Source organism: Neoarius graeffei, chromosome 7 (assembly GCF_027579695.1).
Source record: "Neoarius graeffei isolate fNeoGra1 chromosome 7, fNeoGra1.pri, whole genome shotgun sequence".
Taxonomy (NCBI): domain Eukaryota; kingdom Metazoa; phylum Chordata; class Actinopteri; order Siluriformes; family Ariidae; genus Neoarius; species Neoarius graeffei.
The window spans coordinates 31,662,168-31,677,607 of NC_083575.1; the positions used below are offsets into that span (position 1 = coordinate 31,662,168).

General features: G+C 42.3%; 1 protein-coding gene across 10 annotated transcripts in view; it reads right to left on the bottom strand.

Moving 5' to 3' along the window:
- Positions 1 to 15,440, bottom strand: part of lrrfip2 (leucine rich repeat (in FLII) interacting protein 2) — a 240,862-nt gene that overhangs the window by 133,671 nt on the left and 91,751 nt on the right. The gene's annotated exons all lie outside the window — the stretch shown is intronic.

A 15,440-nucleotide genomic window follows, 5' to 3' on the forward strand; every position in this document is an offset into this window, starting at 1 on the left:
TATATCCAAAGATTGTTTTATTTCTCAAAATAATACTGTTGAGCCGGAAGCTCTGTTTTTTTCGGTTCTGAAAAAGTCATTTTTCCAAATCGTGTAAATCCGTTAAGATTTTTTTTTTGGGGGGTGGCTCTCTCACTGTCTCACTCTCATAGGGCCAATGATTTTCTGTGATCGCAGAAAACAGATGGAAATTATGGAATTTTTATGGTGAAACATTGCTCGCGTGTCAAAATGTAACTACCGCAGAAGGCTTCCGCCCAAGCAGACATGCCTTCAGTGTTGCCAGATATTGCTAACATTTTCCACCCTAAAATATGTTCAAAACCAGCCAAAAAGCACCTAAACCTGCCCAATCTGGCAACACTGCATGCCTTTCCGGTCAAGTGATTGTGATTGGCATGTGGCACACCTAGCCAGCCAATGAGCTCCTTGTTTACAGATTCGCTCCCCGCGTCGCAACCAGAATGACGACCACTTAAAAGAAATGAATGCTCTGCCAGTGGCGAGTGTGGACGTTGCGTGACTCGCAGAAGATTGTCGCAGGTCGGCGAAAAAAATGACTTACTAATAGATATAAAAAGATAAAAGTAATTTAAGCAAGTTTAAAATGTAATTTAAATAAAAAGTAAAGTATTCATAAATTGAAGTTTGGAAGCGCCTCTGTTTTTGGGCTGAGGAGAAGTTTGAAAGGGTGTACCGCGATTCTGCCTTCTTGTATCGCGACACGGATCGTAGCTCTGCGTATCGCGATTTCGATACGCATATTGTTACAGCCCTAATGACCACCAAAACATCAAACAGAACTGAAATGTGACACTCAGTGCGTTTACATGCACATAGAGAAAATCGAATTTCTGCCGTAGCTCGACTGAAATCGAAGTTCTAAATGCCATGGAAACACCTTAGCTCGGCTGAAATCGAACCGAACTGGATTTCTCGTAATCGAGCTACGCGACCTAGATTATGCGATTGTAGCCGAGCTACTTAGTGCATGTAAACCCTAGCCTGGGCCCGCCCATCCTAAGTGTGACGCAACACGGGGGGCTGTTGCGAACTTAGTCTGGCAAGGCAAGCTATCTCCAGCTCTTCCAAGCTCCTGAAAAATCGGGAACCAATCAACTTTGAGCATCTCCAACGGCCCTGGGTAGAGGCGTGTTCAAGGCAGTGACGTAGTAGAACTGCGACCAGAAGCCATAGATTGTTTACAGAATCTATGCCGGAAGCGCTTCATTCACTAGAAACATTACGAACATGGAGCAGCGGCAAGCCTTTGACACAGCGGTAGATGCTGTATTGAAAGCATTCAACAGGAAGTTCTCATTGAAAACGGAGCAAAGAGCAGCCCTGGAGGTATTTATTGAAAGGAAGGACGTTTTCGCCTTGCTCCCGACCGGCTTCGATAAGAGTTTAATCTACCAGTTAGCCTGGGCCCGCCCATCCTAAGTGTGACGCAACACGGGGGGCTGTTGCGAAGTTTCCGTCGCGTCACATAAGTCAGAGGAAAGAGTGATGTGATTGGTTTAAGCTTCATCACAGCCTTTTCTGGCTTCGACCAGTAGCAAACTGAGGCATTTCAGGGAGGCGGGTCAACCACGCGCTTTGGGAAACGGTTGGGTTTAATATCTTTGCCAGACCTGTGCTCGCAGAGCTTTGAAGTTGCGTTAGCCAGACTATGTAAACCCTATCGAGCTACGTAGTCGAGCTACTTACTTCAGCACTGCCCCTTCCGGAAGTGACGAGTGACGAGACCACAAGCAGGAAACACAACAGCCTCGGTCGGCATGACAACAGTAGTAGTAGTGAGCAGCAGAAGAGGTCAGGAGGAACAAGGAGAACGAACGAACGAAGAAGAGAAAATGGCGAGCAGAAACGTGCACTTCTGGAAACACGGAACTGATAACTTTGTTTATACTCTTGAATAGCTCTTCTTCATGACGACAACAGGAAGTGTACCAACACGATGGGGCGTGTAGCGCCACCTGTGGCTCGGGTGCACAATGTACCTCACACAATAGCTCGATTTCCTTGCGTGCATGTAGGATTGGATTTCTCTGGCACCCCTGCTGGGACCCTTAGCTCGATTACCGACAGCAGCTCAATTACCGACAGTAGCTCGATTTGGATGTGCATGTAAATGCACTGAATGTGAGAGAGGACCGACATCCACGACAAATTGTTTACAACATGAATATCAACAAAGGACTAAATTTTGTTCCCCAATGGAAGATCTAACCAAAGCATCGATCAGAAATAAATTCGCATGATAAATGAGAGAGGAGATACAATTCTAGTCAGAAGAAAATGTGTTCAGTTGACCTAATTACGAATTTGTTAGCAAAAATTTGACAATACAATGACCAAGTTTTGTGCAGAAGGTCGAGTTCTTTCAAATAAAACAATCAGAACTGACATCCATTGAGAACTGAGGGAGGGAGGAGACACGATTTAACTGAAAATAAACAAAGGTGTAAACAAATTGTTTACAACAAGAAACTGAACAAACAAACGACCAAGGTTTGTTCCCCGAGGGAAGATCTACCCAAAACAATGATCAGAACTGAAATCAGGTGAGAACTGCGAGAGGAGATACAATTCTAATGAGAAGTCCCAAAATGTGTTAAGTTGACCTAATTAGCAGCTCTTTAGCAAAAATTTGACAGTCCAATGACCAAGTGCTATGCAGACGGACTAGTTCTTTAAAACGAAACAATCAGAACTGTAATCCGTTGAGAACAGAGGGAGGAGGTACAATTTAACTGGAAATAAACATAGTTGTAAACAAATTGTTTACAACAGGAAAAAATCAACAAGCAAACGAACAAGTTTTGTTCCTCGAGGGAAGATCGACCCAAAATATCGATTGGAACTGGAATCGACAAGAAATGAGAGGGGAGATAAAATTCTAGTGAGAGGTCTGGAAAATTCATTAATGTGGCCTAATTACTAACTTGCTAGCAAAAAAAATTTGACAAAACACCAACCAAGTTTTGTGCGGGGTGATGAGTTCTTTCAAACAAAACAATCGGAATGGAAATCCGTGGAGAATTGACGGAGGAGATACAATTTAACTGTATTGTGGATGATGGACGCCACACCAAGGCAACAGCTCATCGGCCTTACCGCCAGATGATATATATACACACAGTGTTTCCCTTAAAGTGTATATCACGGGTAAATTCAGGAGCGAGATCAATGTAATTCTCCTATTTTTTATATTAAAAGTTGGTCAAATATTTGTCACATTTTGCGCAATTTTTTTTAAACCTTGCGCAATACCAGAAAAATTCAGTTGAAATCAAGCCATTTGAGGCGAATTGGTCCGCCTCTGAAAAAACTTGGCATTTGGATTTCCCGGGAAACACTGATTTTCGTGACGTCGCGTGCGGGACGCCTCCCTCTGAATCCTACGTCAGCGCTGGTTTGTTTATGAGAAAACGACCTGGTGGTTTTCGGCAAATTTCTTCAACGTTATTGCGTAATTATTAAAATGGTTAACAGATGTATCGTGGGACGGTGTAGCAACACCAATCTTGATGGGATTAGTACTCATTTACCCTGTCCACACTAGGGATTTTGTACCGAGACGAAACCACTTTCGTACCGCAACACCTGTCCACACTAGCAACTATTGAGGTATTTCACCCACGTGACCAAGTCATGTGATGCTGCCATTTTGGACGTCATGGCTCGAATCAGTTTGAATGCGACAAACGAAAAACATAAAAGAAAAAGGAGCGAGATGCAGAAAACACCTTCACTATCCAGCGACGTAGGGCATTTACAGGGCGAGCAGAGGGAGAGGTATTTGCAAAAATTGAGGTTAGCAGGCTTAGGGAACGACGTTTACCTGCTTCCACCAGGATTGTTCACTGACGTACGGAAGTACACCAAGCCCTCGTCTTTACCTGACTTCGGCCCACATGATCTGTATACCTATGTCGTTAAAAACCCATCGCCATACACAGGTATTGATCTGAAAGCGTACAGTGGTGCTGGAAAGTTTGTGAACCCTTTAGAATTTTCTATATTTCTGCATAAATATGACCTAAAACATCATCAGATTTTCACACAAGTCCTAAAAGTAGATAAAGAGAACCCAGTTAAACAAATGAGACAAAAATATTATACTTGGTCATTTATTTACTGAGGAAAATGATCCAACATTACATATCTGTGAGTGGCAAAAGTATGTGAACCTCTAGGATTAGCAGTTAATTTGAAGGTGAAATTAGAGTCAGGTGTTTTCAATCAATGGGATGACAATCAGGTGTGAGTGGGCACCCTGTTTTATTTAAAGAACAGGGATCTATCAAAGTCTGATCTTCACAACACACGTTTGTGGAAGTGTATCATGGCACGAACAAAGGAGATTTCTGAGGACCTCAGAAAAAGCGTTGTTGATGCTCATCAGGCTGGAAAAGGTTACAAAACCATCTCTAAAGAGTTTGGACTCCACCAATCCACAGTCAGACAGATTGTGTACAAATGGAGGAAATTCAAGACCATTGTTACCCTCCCAGGAGTGGTTGACCAACAAAGATCACTCCGAGAGCAAGGCATGTAATAGTTGGCGAGGTCACAAAGGACCCCAGGGTAACTTCTAAGCAACTGAAGGCCTCTCTCATATTGGCTAATGTTAATGTTCATGAGTCCACCATCAGGAGAACACTGAACAACAATGGTGTGCATGACAGGGTTGGAAGGAGAAAGCCACTGCTCTCTAAAAAGAACATTGCTGCTCATCTGCAGTTTGCTAAAGATCACATGGACAAGCCAGAAGGCTATTGGAAAAATGTTTTGTGGACAGATGAGACCAAAATAGAACTTTTTGGTTTAAATGAGAAGTGTTATGTTTGGGGAAAGGAAAACACTGCATTCCAGCATAAGAACCTTATCCCATCTGTGAAACATGGTGGTGGTAGTATCATGGTTTGGGCCTGTTTTGCTGCATCTGGGCCAGGACGGCTTGCCATCATTGATGGAACAATTAATTCTGAATTATACCAGCGAATTCTAAAGGAAAATGGTCAGGACATCTGTCCATGAACTGAATCTCAAGAGAAGGTGGGTCATGCAGCAAGACAACGACCCTAAGCACACAAGTCGTTCTACCAAAGAATGGTTAAAGAAGAATGAAGTTAATGTTTTGGAATGGCCAATTCAAAGTCCTGACCTTAATCCAATCGAAATGTTGTGGAAGAACTTGAAGTGAGCAGTTCATGTGAGGAAACCCACCAAAATCCCAGAGTTGAAGCGGTTCTGTATGGAGGAACGGACTAAAATTCCTCCAAGCCGGTGTGCAGGACTGATCAACAGTTACCAGAAACGTTTATTTGCAGTTATTGCTGCACAAGGGGATCACACCAGATACTGAAAGCAAAGGTTCACATACTTTTGCCACTCACAGATATGTAATATTGGATCATTTTCTTCAATAAATAAATGACCAAGTATAATATTTTTGTCTCATTTGTTTAACTGGGTTCTCTTTATCTACTTTTAGGACTTGTGTGAAAATCTGATGATGTTTTAGGTCATATTTATGCAGAAATATAGAAAATTCTAAAGGGTTCACAAACTTTCAAGCGCCACTGTATAAGAGTTTGGATGCCTACAAATATTTTGTGTCAGGCTGGGTAACATGCCTACATCAGCGGGTCGTCCCTGGAGCCGGTGGTCGCCATCTGATTACAGCTAAGGTTTGTTCACATTTTCATTTACTTTCGGTCCTCAGGATAAACAAAATGTTATTAAATGTCACTGAAATAACTTCGGCGGCACGGTGGTGTAGTGGTTAGCGCTGTCGCCTCACAGCAAGAAGGTCCTGGGTTCGAGCCCCGGGGCCGGCGAGGGCCTTTCTATGCGGAGTTTGCATGTTCTCCCCGTGTCCGCGTGGGTTTCCTCCGGGTGCTCCGGTTTCCCCCACAGTCCAAAGACATGCAGGTTAGGGTAACTGGTGACTCTAAATTGACCGTAGGTGTGAATGTGAGTGTGAATGGTTGTCTGTGTCTATGTGTCAGCCCTGTGATGACCTGGCGACTTGTCCAGGGTGTACCCCGCCTTTCGCCCATAGTCAGCTGGGATAGGCTCCAGCTTGCCTGCGACCCTGTAGAAGGATAAAGAGGCTAGAGATATTGTGATTTGTGATGTGAAATAACTTCTTAGTCTGTTGAGACATGGCCCGTTATAAATTTGCTGTTACCAGGCAATGACCAAGAACTGTATTATTAGGGTCGGTGTAGTTGTAGCAGTTTACTAGCAGCTAGCTGTTAGCACTAGCTAATGTCAACAACAGTAGCTGGTATGTTACTGTAGCAATGTTTACGTTCAGTCATTTGGATGACTGTTAAAACCTTTCAGTCTCAAGTTTTTCCTTTACTGGATTTACTAGTTTACTGAGCTAGCGCGCGCTAGCTCCCAGCCTGCCCGAGCGCGCTAGCTCAGTAAACTAGTAAATACAGTAAAGGAAAAACTTGAGACTGAAAGGTTTTAACAGTCATCCAAATGACTGAACGTAAACATTGCTACAGTAACATACCAGCTACTGTTGTTGACATTAGCTAGCTTGACGTTCAAAATGGCGAACACCGGGGCGTCACGTGACCCTGTGACGTCAGGTGAAATACCTCAATACTGGTACTGTAGCGGTATAACTGTATCGGTATGAAATCCACAAATGTATGGGTTTCGTACCGGTACAGTATCGGTACTGTAGCGCTTCGCTGTAGTGTGGACAGATGAAGCGGCTCTGTATCGATACAAATATAACGCGCATGCGCAAAGTCACACACCTCAATCGATGTCTTCGCTGAATAAAATAGTGAAGAACGGAGATTCGTTTGTTTCTTTCTCAACTGCCTCGCGTGTTTTATACAATTCGACTGAATAAATGACGACCAGAAATACAGACTGTACACTGACAACAAAAAGCACACACACGTTGTTTCATCCGTATGGAAGCCGCGAGAGGCCCTTCATATAATCCTTTTTTTTTTATTCACCTTGTTATCCCGAGATAACGACATAATTAGGATCTCGAGAAAACAACACAACTAATTCGAGATCTCGAGAAAACAAAACCGTTATTTCGAGATCTCAAGAAAACAAAAAAATTATTCCGTGATCTCGAGAAAACAAAACAATTATTTCATGATCTCGAGTAAACAGCTGAGAAATGGTTCATTCAGGTACACCAAGAGACTTGTGATATGCTGACTTTGGGGCTATTTCTCATTCTGTATAGACGCAACTTTGGTCATTAGAATGTCTGGAATAATTGATCACCTAATAAGGCAATATTTTGATCAGGGGTTGACACAGGGAGAGATTGCATTAAGTCTTTTAATAAGGGATAATTTCAAAATTAGTCCGCGGCACCTCCGCAGAAGACTGGCCCGGCTTCGCCTCTACCGACGGAGATACAGTGATCCAGCTGAGATCATGAAATAATTGTTTTGTTTTCTCGAGATCTCGAAATAACGGATGCCATATATTCTCGGAAGGAAGTTACTCGGTAACCACGGAAACACTTCGCGCACGCGCATTTCAACTACCGTGAAAGAAAACCGCAAACATTTCTCGCTAGTGTGGACAGATGCACTAAACTGCACCGGTATACTTTGTATCAATACAGTTATACCACTTTCGTACCGGTATAAGTGTGAACACAGCAATTGTTTTCCCAAAGACCGGACAATGAGAGAGAAATGGGAGGCTTGGTCTACACAGGCTGTGCACTGAAACCGTACAAGCTCACGCAGCCTGCTGGCGCTTCCGCAGGTGACGTCACGAATCTGGCTCCAGACTCCCTTGGGATTTTTCCAGACACGTTTTGTTTTTTTTTTCTGCTGTAGACAGATGGCCTTGTGCAAAATTACCCTTCTGGATGAGTGTGTAAAGGGACATACTTTCATATAAAAAACAAAACAAAACACAAAATTGGTCCAGGATATGCCCTTTAAGTTTACTGGTTGGGGGGGTCACCAGCAGGACCCCTCCCCGCGGCTCCTATTACAGAGCACTTGTACCTGAACAAACAGTTAAAGGAGTCATATTTAACTCTTCACATTTATTTTAGAACAATAATTAGAACAATTTTTACCTAATGTGCTGAGTTATAGACAAGAAATTATTTTTTTTTTAAAAACTTTCATGAATGAAAGTGTTATACTGTAGTGATTTCAAGATGAAAATGGTATATGAGCCATTTATAATTCTAACTGATTTATAATTCTAATTAGAAAGTCGGATAGCTCATTTCTTCTTTCTGTAATTTGTTCTCACTCACCTCTCCATCGCCCATCACTACTCTGATTTACGTGTAGAGTGAAAAAGTGCAGTAGTAGACTGCGCTCATTCCCTGAGGAACTCGTAGCATGAACGCCAGAGCTTCATTCATTTACAACCTGTGTCCATTTTCTCTTACACTAAAGTATGAAAATGTTGTTTTCATACATATTTCCATCTAGACTGCTATCTAAAGTATCTGTGTTAATAAAGCGTTCATGTTAAAAGGAAACAAGTATCTATCTGTGAACAATTTTTTTCTGTCGTGTTTGTGCATATTGTGTAACTGAAGCTGAGTTTTTAAAGTGCATATTCTGGACCAAATTCATGGTTTTTTATATGAAAGTACGTCTCTTTACACACTCATCCAGAAGGGTAATTTTGCACAAGGCCATCTGTCTACAGCAGAAAAAAAAAATAAAATAACAAAACGCATCTGGAAAAATCCCAAGGGAGTCTGGAGCCAGATTCGTGACGTCACCTGCGGAAGCGTGAGCAGGCTGCGAGAGCTTTGCACGGTTTCAGTGCACAGCCTGTGTAGACCAAGCGCTCCCATTTCTCTCTCATTGTCCGGTCTTTTGGAAAACGATGAGTACTAATCCCATCAAGATTGGTGTTGCTACACCCTCCTACGATACATCTGTTAACCATTTTAATAATTACGTGATAACGTTGAAGAAATTTGCAGAAAACCACCAGGTCGTTTTCTCATAAACAAGCCAGCGCTGACGTAGCATTCAGAGGGAGGCGTCCCGCACGCGACGTCACGAAAATCAACGTTTGCCGGGAAATCCAAATGCCGAGTTTTTCCAGAGACGGACCAATTCACCTCAAATGGCTTGATTTCAACTGAATTTTTCTGGTATTGCGCAAGGTTAAAAAAAAATTGCACAAAATGCAGAATGTTACAGATATTTGACCAAAGTTTAATATAAAATAGGAGAATTACATTGATCTCGCTTCTGAATTTACCCGTGATATGCACTTTAAGCTTAACTGAGCAAATGTATATTTGATGCCATTTCAAACTTTGCACAAAATTTGTGGAGTAATTTTACTTCTTCACTTTTGTTAGCACTCGGGAATGTAGGAAAACATGAATCAGATGCAATAGAATGCTCTCTCTGAATGATTACTCATGCATGTTATTACAAGCTCTCCAGCCCATTAAGATTTTTAATCGTTCTGCTTCGCACTGCTCATGAAGCTTAGTGCGTAGGTATTTTGAATATTTTATGCATTTCTTAACAGACATTAAGCACAAGCATTTGATTATATTTAGTAGATCATTATCATGGCTCGAAATTCGTGGTGGTCCGGTCGCCCGAGGCGACTTAATTTGTCATTTGGTGGGTAATTCCTGTCACTAGCCAGCCTGGCTAGCTAGTTGAAAATAAAAAAATATATATGAAGTGAAGATTCAGACACACAGTCAACTAAAGCCGCTACATATTAAGCGTGTGCCGCGTCTGTGTTCATCGACGTGTTTATCGGCAGGACGGAAAATACCGAAGAATTCCAAATCCTATCGTGTATGAGTCAGGCTGTCAGTTTTTTCACTACTGCGCATGCATATAACGCATCTCACTGAATATCGCGGTAATCACGTTATCAAATTCAATAGATGTGGCGACATTATCGCCCATTTAAACACGTGTTTTTGTTGTTGTTTACATCTACATCTGCCAAAGCTACGTTGCGATGTGGAATTTTCTGAAAGGTGTACAGAAACCGCCAGAGACGGGGACAAAGTGACCTCGGTCTGAAGAGGAGAAAAAGGCCGCCGGTAAAGCGTACGAGAAGGAGAAACGACAAGGGACTTCTAAGCAAACATGGGAGCAGGGTAGGCCTTGGCTGCGATACCATTTTTATGGAATAATTAATTTTTTTCAAGTTGATTCCTCGTCAATATGAAGCTCCTAATGCTTTCTCTCTCATAAATGGTTAAATACAGAAAGCATGTTGGACATATTTTGGGTGCTATAGTCATGATAGTAAGTATATTTGTTTTCAATACTCATACACCAAGTTGCCAAGTTTTCCAATATATTATTATTTGTTGATATTATATTATGGTGCTCTGTGTTGTTCTCATTTATGTATTTAACAACAGTATCAAAATACTCGGGTCTTGAAATAAATGCACATTAGTCATGAACAATGGTAACTACTCTCTTTTGCGTTATTTCTGACAGAAGTAAAATTCATACATGAACAAATTTTGGCGAGTGGATTTTCTGTTTGGCGAGTTACTTTGGAAGGTAACTAGTCTGGCTGGCTGGTGAAAAAAATATATGAATTTCTAGGCCTGATTATGTTGGGACTGTAAATGTTTTGGATATTATTTTTTTTTAGTTGATTTTATTTTGTAATTCTTTTTCTTCTGATATTTTGATGCTGATCAAATGTCGTGTGCATGTCAATAAATGATTCCAGGGCTTTATTTACTTTAACACCTGCATCCGTTTTCTCTTCTACTAAGGGGAAAAGATTGTCCTGTGCCCAGGTACCCTGAGGTCTGAGACCAGGAACACTGACACATGCAGCAAATCCATCTGAATCAGAAGTGCACTCCTGCACTTAATATGGTAAATATTTTTTACCATATTAACATGCCATTGTTGTGTGTTATGCCTGATGTAAAGACTCTCGTCTCTGCGAGCCTACCACACAGATTTAATACTTGTCATTTTTAGGGCATACCTAACATCATGTGTTTTCTTTCTCTCCCCCCCCAATCTGTCCCTCTGAGTTACATGTTGGTCCTGGGATTGAGATGCTGGCCTCTTCTGCCCCTCGGACCTGCTTGATCCATCCTGGTGCCCTGTGTCTGGTCGGAGTTTTATCACGTCGCTCCTGTGAAGGACGGCCCCATGAGGACAGTTGAGGGTTATACCTGGAGGACACTCTGGACTCTTACAGTAATGTGTTTATGGCTGAGGACTACAGTTGACTTGCTAACTTTAGGACTGCAGTTGTCATGAACAGTTTTGCACTCAAGTTTCCATCAATGAAGAGTTTATAACATCAATGAAACTGACTTCATGTTAAAACTGTTAATATTATAGTCAGGCTGTCTGTTGTTGCCCAAATGAGGATGGGTTCCCTTTTGAGTCTGGTTCCTCTCGAGGTTTCTTCCTCATGTCGTCTGAGGGAGTTTTTCCTTGCCACCGTCGCCACAGGCTTCTCATTGGGGATAGATTAGGGACAAAATTAGCTCATGTTTTAAGTCGTTCAAATTCTGTAAAGCTGCTTTGCGACAATGTTTATTGTTAAAAGCGCTATACAAATAAACTTGACTTGACTCCTGTATGCTTCACTCATTCTGCTGGTGGAGTTGTTTTAGGCGATCATTTCGTTCACCAGGGATGAGAATGGGACATTTAAAAAAACTCTGAAATGTCTGTCAAGGACAGACATAATGCACGCAAAGCGTGCATGGGGGGTTTCAAAGGGGGGTGCGCCTTTATATATATATATATATATATATATATATATATATATATGAATGTTTTCAAATTCAATGATGGTTTAAAACGTTTATAAACTTTAAGATAACAAATATATCGTGAGCGTTAATGGAGGTAACCGTAACGATATATTAGATTCCTCCTGACTCTATCTTTGACAATTTAAGTAAAACGTACCTTTGTGCTTTTTTGTTTTGATGTGCTCCTGGATGTTTCTAGCTCCTCTGTTTCCATAATTGATGATATCTGAGCACAGAATACACAGAGCCTTTCCCGGCACGTCCACTTTTCGGATATGTTCCGTCAGGCACGTCGTCACAGTTTGTGTCCCTATCTGCACGGTAACGCTACTATCGAGCCATGCCCATCGGCAACAGTTCTTTATCCCGTTCGATTTATCGATTTCCCTGGCACAATCCTCATTTTTGCGGTCCAAAACTTTCGCCACATTGGCGAAGTAACTTTGAAAACTAACCAAAATAACTAGAACTTAAGAAGTGATCAAAACCGTGTATGTCAGGGGCGATTTCTCAGAGACAACAAGGGAAGCCGAGCTTCCCCTAAAATTCTCTCCCCAAACTGCGGCGTCTACGACGTTGAATTCTCATTAAAACAATAACTTGCATAACATATGCCCAAGATTGTATTTATGTTCATAACTATCCTGTAACTTATTTGAGTGATGTCTGATGAACTTGCAGTTCGCTACAAGAATCACCTTTGCTGCCAGGCTGTAACCTTTCTTATTTCAATGGGCTCTATGGACTGGCAGCAGTGTTGCCAGATTGGGTGGTTTTAAGTGCATTTTGGCAGGTTTTGAACATATTTTGGGATGGAAAACGTCAGCAGTATCTGGCAACACTGACTGGCAGCCGGGTATCCGTTGCAGTCTACGAGATGGCTCTGAACAGCCAATTTCGACTAGTTGTTATTGGTTAAAATCAACAAAATCATCACTTCCAGGGAAGCCGGGCTTCTCTGGGACTAAACGAGACAGTGGGAGGGACAAGAAGCTGGGCTGATGAAGGATTATTGGCGGTAGTGTTTGAAAGACATGAGGAGGGCGGTACTTCGGCGAGGAACATGGAAGTATGATCAGTCAGTCCCTAGCGGATGTCGAGAAAGTGCAGTCGTGTGCCAAAGTGCTGTCCGAATTTCTTTTCATATAAACGGTTCTTCTCATTGATGTCTCTGTACATTACTCTGTGAATAAATGTAAATATTACTCGTTGTGCTCCGTTAACTTTCATCCATTCTATCAGTTTGATCATTCGTGAATTCACTCGTTTATTTCATTTGTAGTTCAATCTGGTTGTAGGCTAGCTTGAGCCTTATTGGGATCTGCAGTGCTAGCTGCTAACAGAAATTGGTGAAGTCTCTGGAAAGCACAACCAGCTAGTATGACAGGGTCACAGACCATTTTCTGGAAAAGGAGCGGAGGGCAGAATTTGTGTATAAATAGTGTTCATGTTCATGAATCTGAAGTGTGTATATTGTTCAGTAATGTTAAGAGAATGGTGGGCTCTGTGTTATAGGTTATACCTGGGTATAATATTCAAGGTTCTGTGTGTTGCATAGCCTACCTGGTTATGAATTTCCAGACTGTGTTGCAGAAGATGTTCAAGGATGTGTTGCACAGCTGGGTGTTGTGTTAAAGACTCTGTGTTGCATATCAGGGTATGATGTTCAAGGCTCTTCGTTGAATAGCCAGTGATTTTTGGATGTTTGATATTTTTGATTAAGGATATGAGGCACTAGCCTGGCAAGCCAGACTATAACATGAAATGTACAAGCAAAAATACTTTCTGCCACTAGGTAGGGTTGTCTAGTTCACTATGCTAATGGGGCACACCTTTTGATGCTTTGATATCCGGCCTACAGGTTTTACGATGAATGCGTAAAATGGGCTTCCCCTGTTTTAAAAACCAGCAGCCGCCACTGGTGTATGTATAGCTTGTTTCTCTGTGAATTGTAGAAGTGAGATGAAACTAGCGCCAAAACGTTGCCGGAAATCGTCGTGAGTTGTCGTTAGCATAAATATTGAAGAAAGCAATGACGATTTCCGTTATCACAGCTGCAACTAATTTTGCGATGAGCGTTGCCGAAAGATGCGGGCGGTCGGTCGGTCCTGCCTGCTTGTGCCACCACAAGCCTCGCCTCGCGCTGACCCCCTGAAATTTTCTCAACGGATTTACACGTTTCACAAAAATGACATTTTCAGCGGGAAAAACTCGGAATTCCGCAGATCCGCGGAAAATTCTCATCTCTGATTCACTCACTGTCGTTTGCTAGTTATGAGTACAATGAGCTGGCTTAGACATCAAACTGAGCAACATAGCGAAAATACTACAAAGAAATCCCCGCTGAGAGTCCGTTAGAACAGTTTACAGAAAAACAAGACATGGCTTTGCTACAGAACTGTCCAAAGCTTTAGGTGCCTGTTGGAAACATTCAAGAGGCTCAACCTCATCAGCCACACCCTTTTATTTATCAACAAATAACTCCTATAAAACACATTCATCATTAGGAAAAACACTGGAAGACAGACCAAGGTCGACTGAACATGTAACAATAACAGAACGCTGTTCCCGAAAATAATTTGTGGAGGTGTAACTTAAAATGTGCGTGTGGGTCTCTTCCTATTCACTAACATGGGAATGTAGGAAAGTGATTCGAGTACCTCAGAGATATTTTCACTTCACTTTTGAAACCCAGTTACGGCACCCACATACAGTCAATGGAATTAACCTAATGTTTGTGAACAAGCTTCACCCTCAGAAAACTTCCTTATGTCATTAATGAATTTATGTGCAACAGGATTTAATATACACTACCTGTGGTTGGTTGAAGGGAGCAACTGGACTTGCTTGAAAAGTCTTGAAGACGTTTCGCCTCTCGTCCTAAAGGCTTCCTCAGTTCTGTCTGTCTAATAGGGAGTATCAAGTTTTTATCCTCTCATGGATCATCATAGAATCCGAATCAGAATGCTGATGGCTGCACTGTAGGTGGCTGATAGATGTCATAGACACCCACCTCTGTTCAGTGATGGTCGTTCCAGGTTGACAAAAATGAACGATCCTCTCTGGCTAAGATGTCTGCCAGTTTTCTGGAAGTTCTCTCATACTCCCGCACCAGTCGAAGGGATCTCATCCCAAAGTGCGTAGAAACATATCTGTGAAGATACTCAGTCATCCAGGTACATAGTAATCTGTGGTTGGTAGACTGGTGCGGGAGTATGAGAGGACTTCCAGGAAACTGGCAGACATCTTATGACATATTCACACCTACGTTGTTTGGTCCGGACCAAACGAACCAAATTTCCCTTGGTCCGGACCTTTTGGGTTGGTCCGAATACAAACCACCGAACTCTGGTCCGGACCAAACAAGCGGACCGAGACCGAGCTGCAAGGTCGGACTCGGTCCGGACCAAAGGAACCCTGGTGCGGATCTTTTGGAGGTGTGAAAGCAGACCGGACCTAATCCGACAGTTTTGCTTTTTTGTACCTCGGGAGCTTCCGTCGTTTGTCGAGCATTATGGGAAACAGAGTCTTGACACTCCACCGCAAAGTGCAAATACTGTTTCGGTTGTCAAGGAAACCTTACAACAGTTGTTCAGTCATTCAGACCAGTGGTAGGCTAGACTACAGAGTACAAAAAATGAGTAGGTGGCAAACGTGGGCCGAA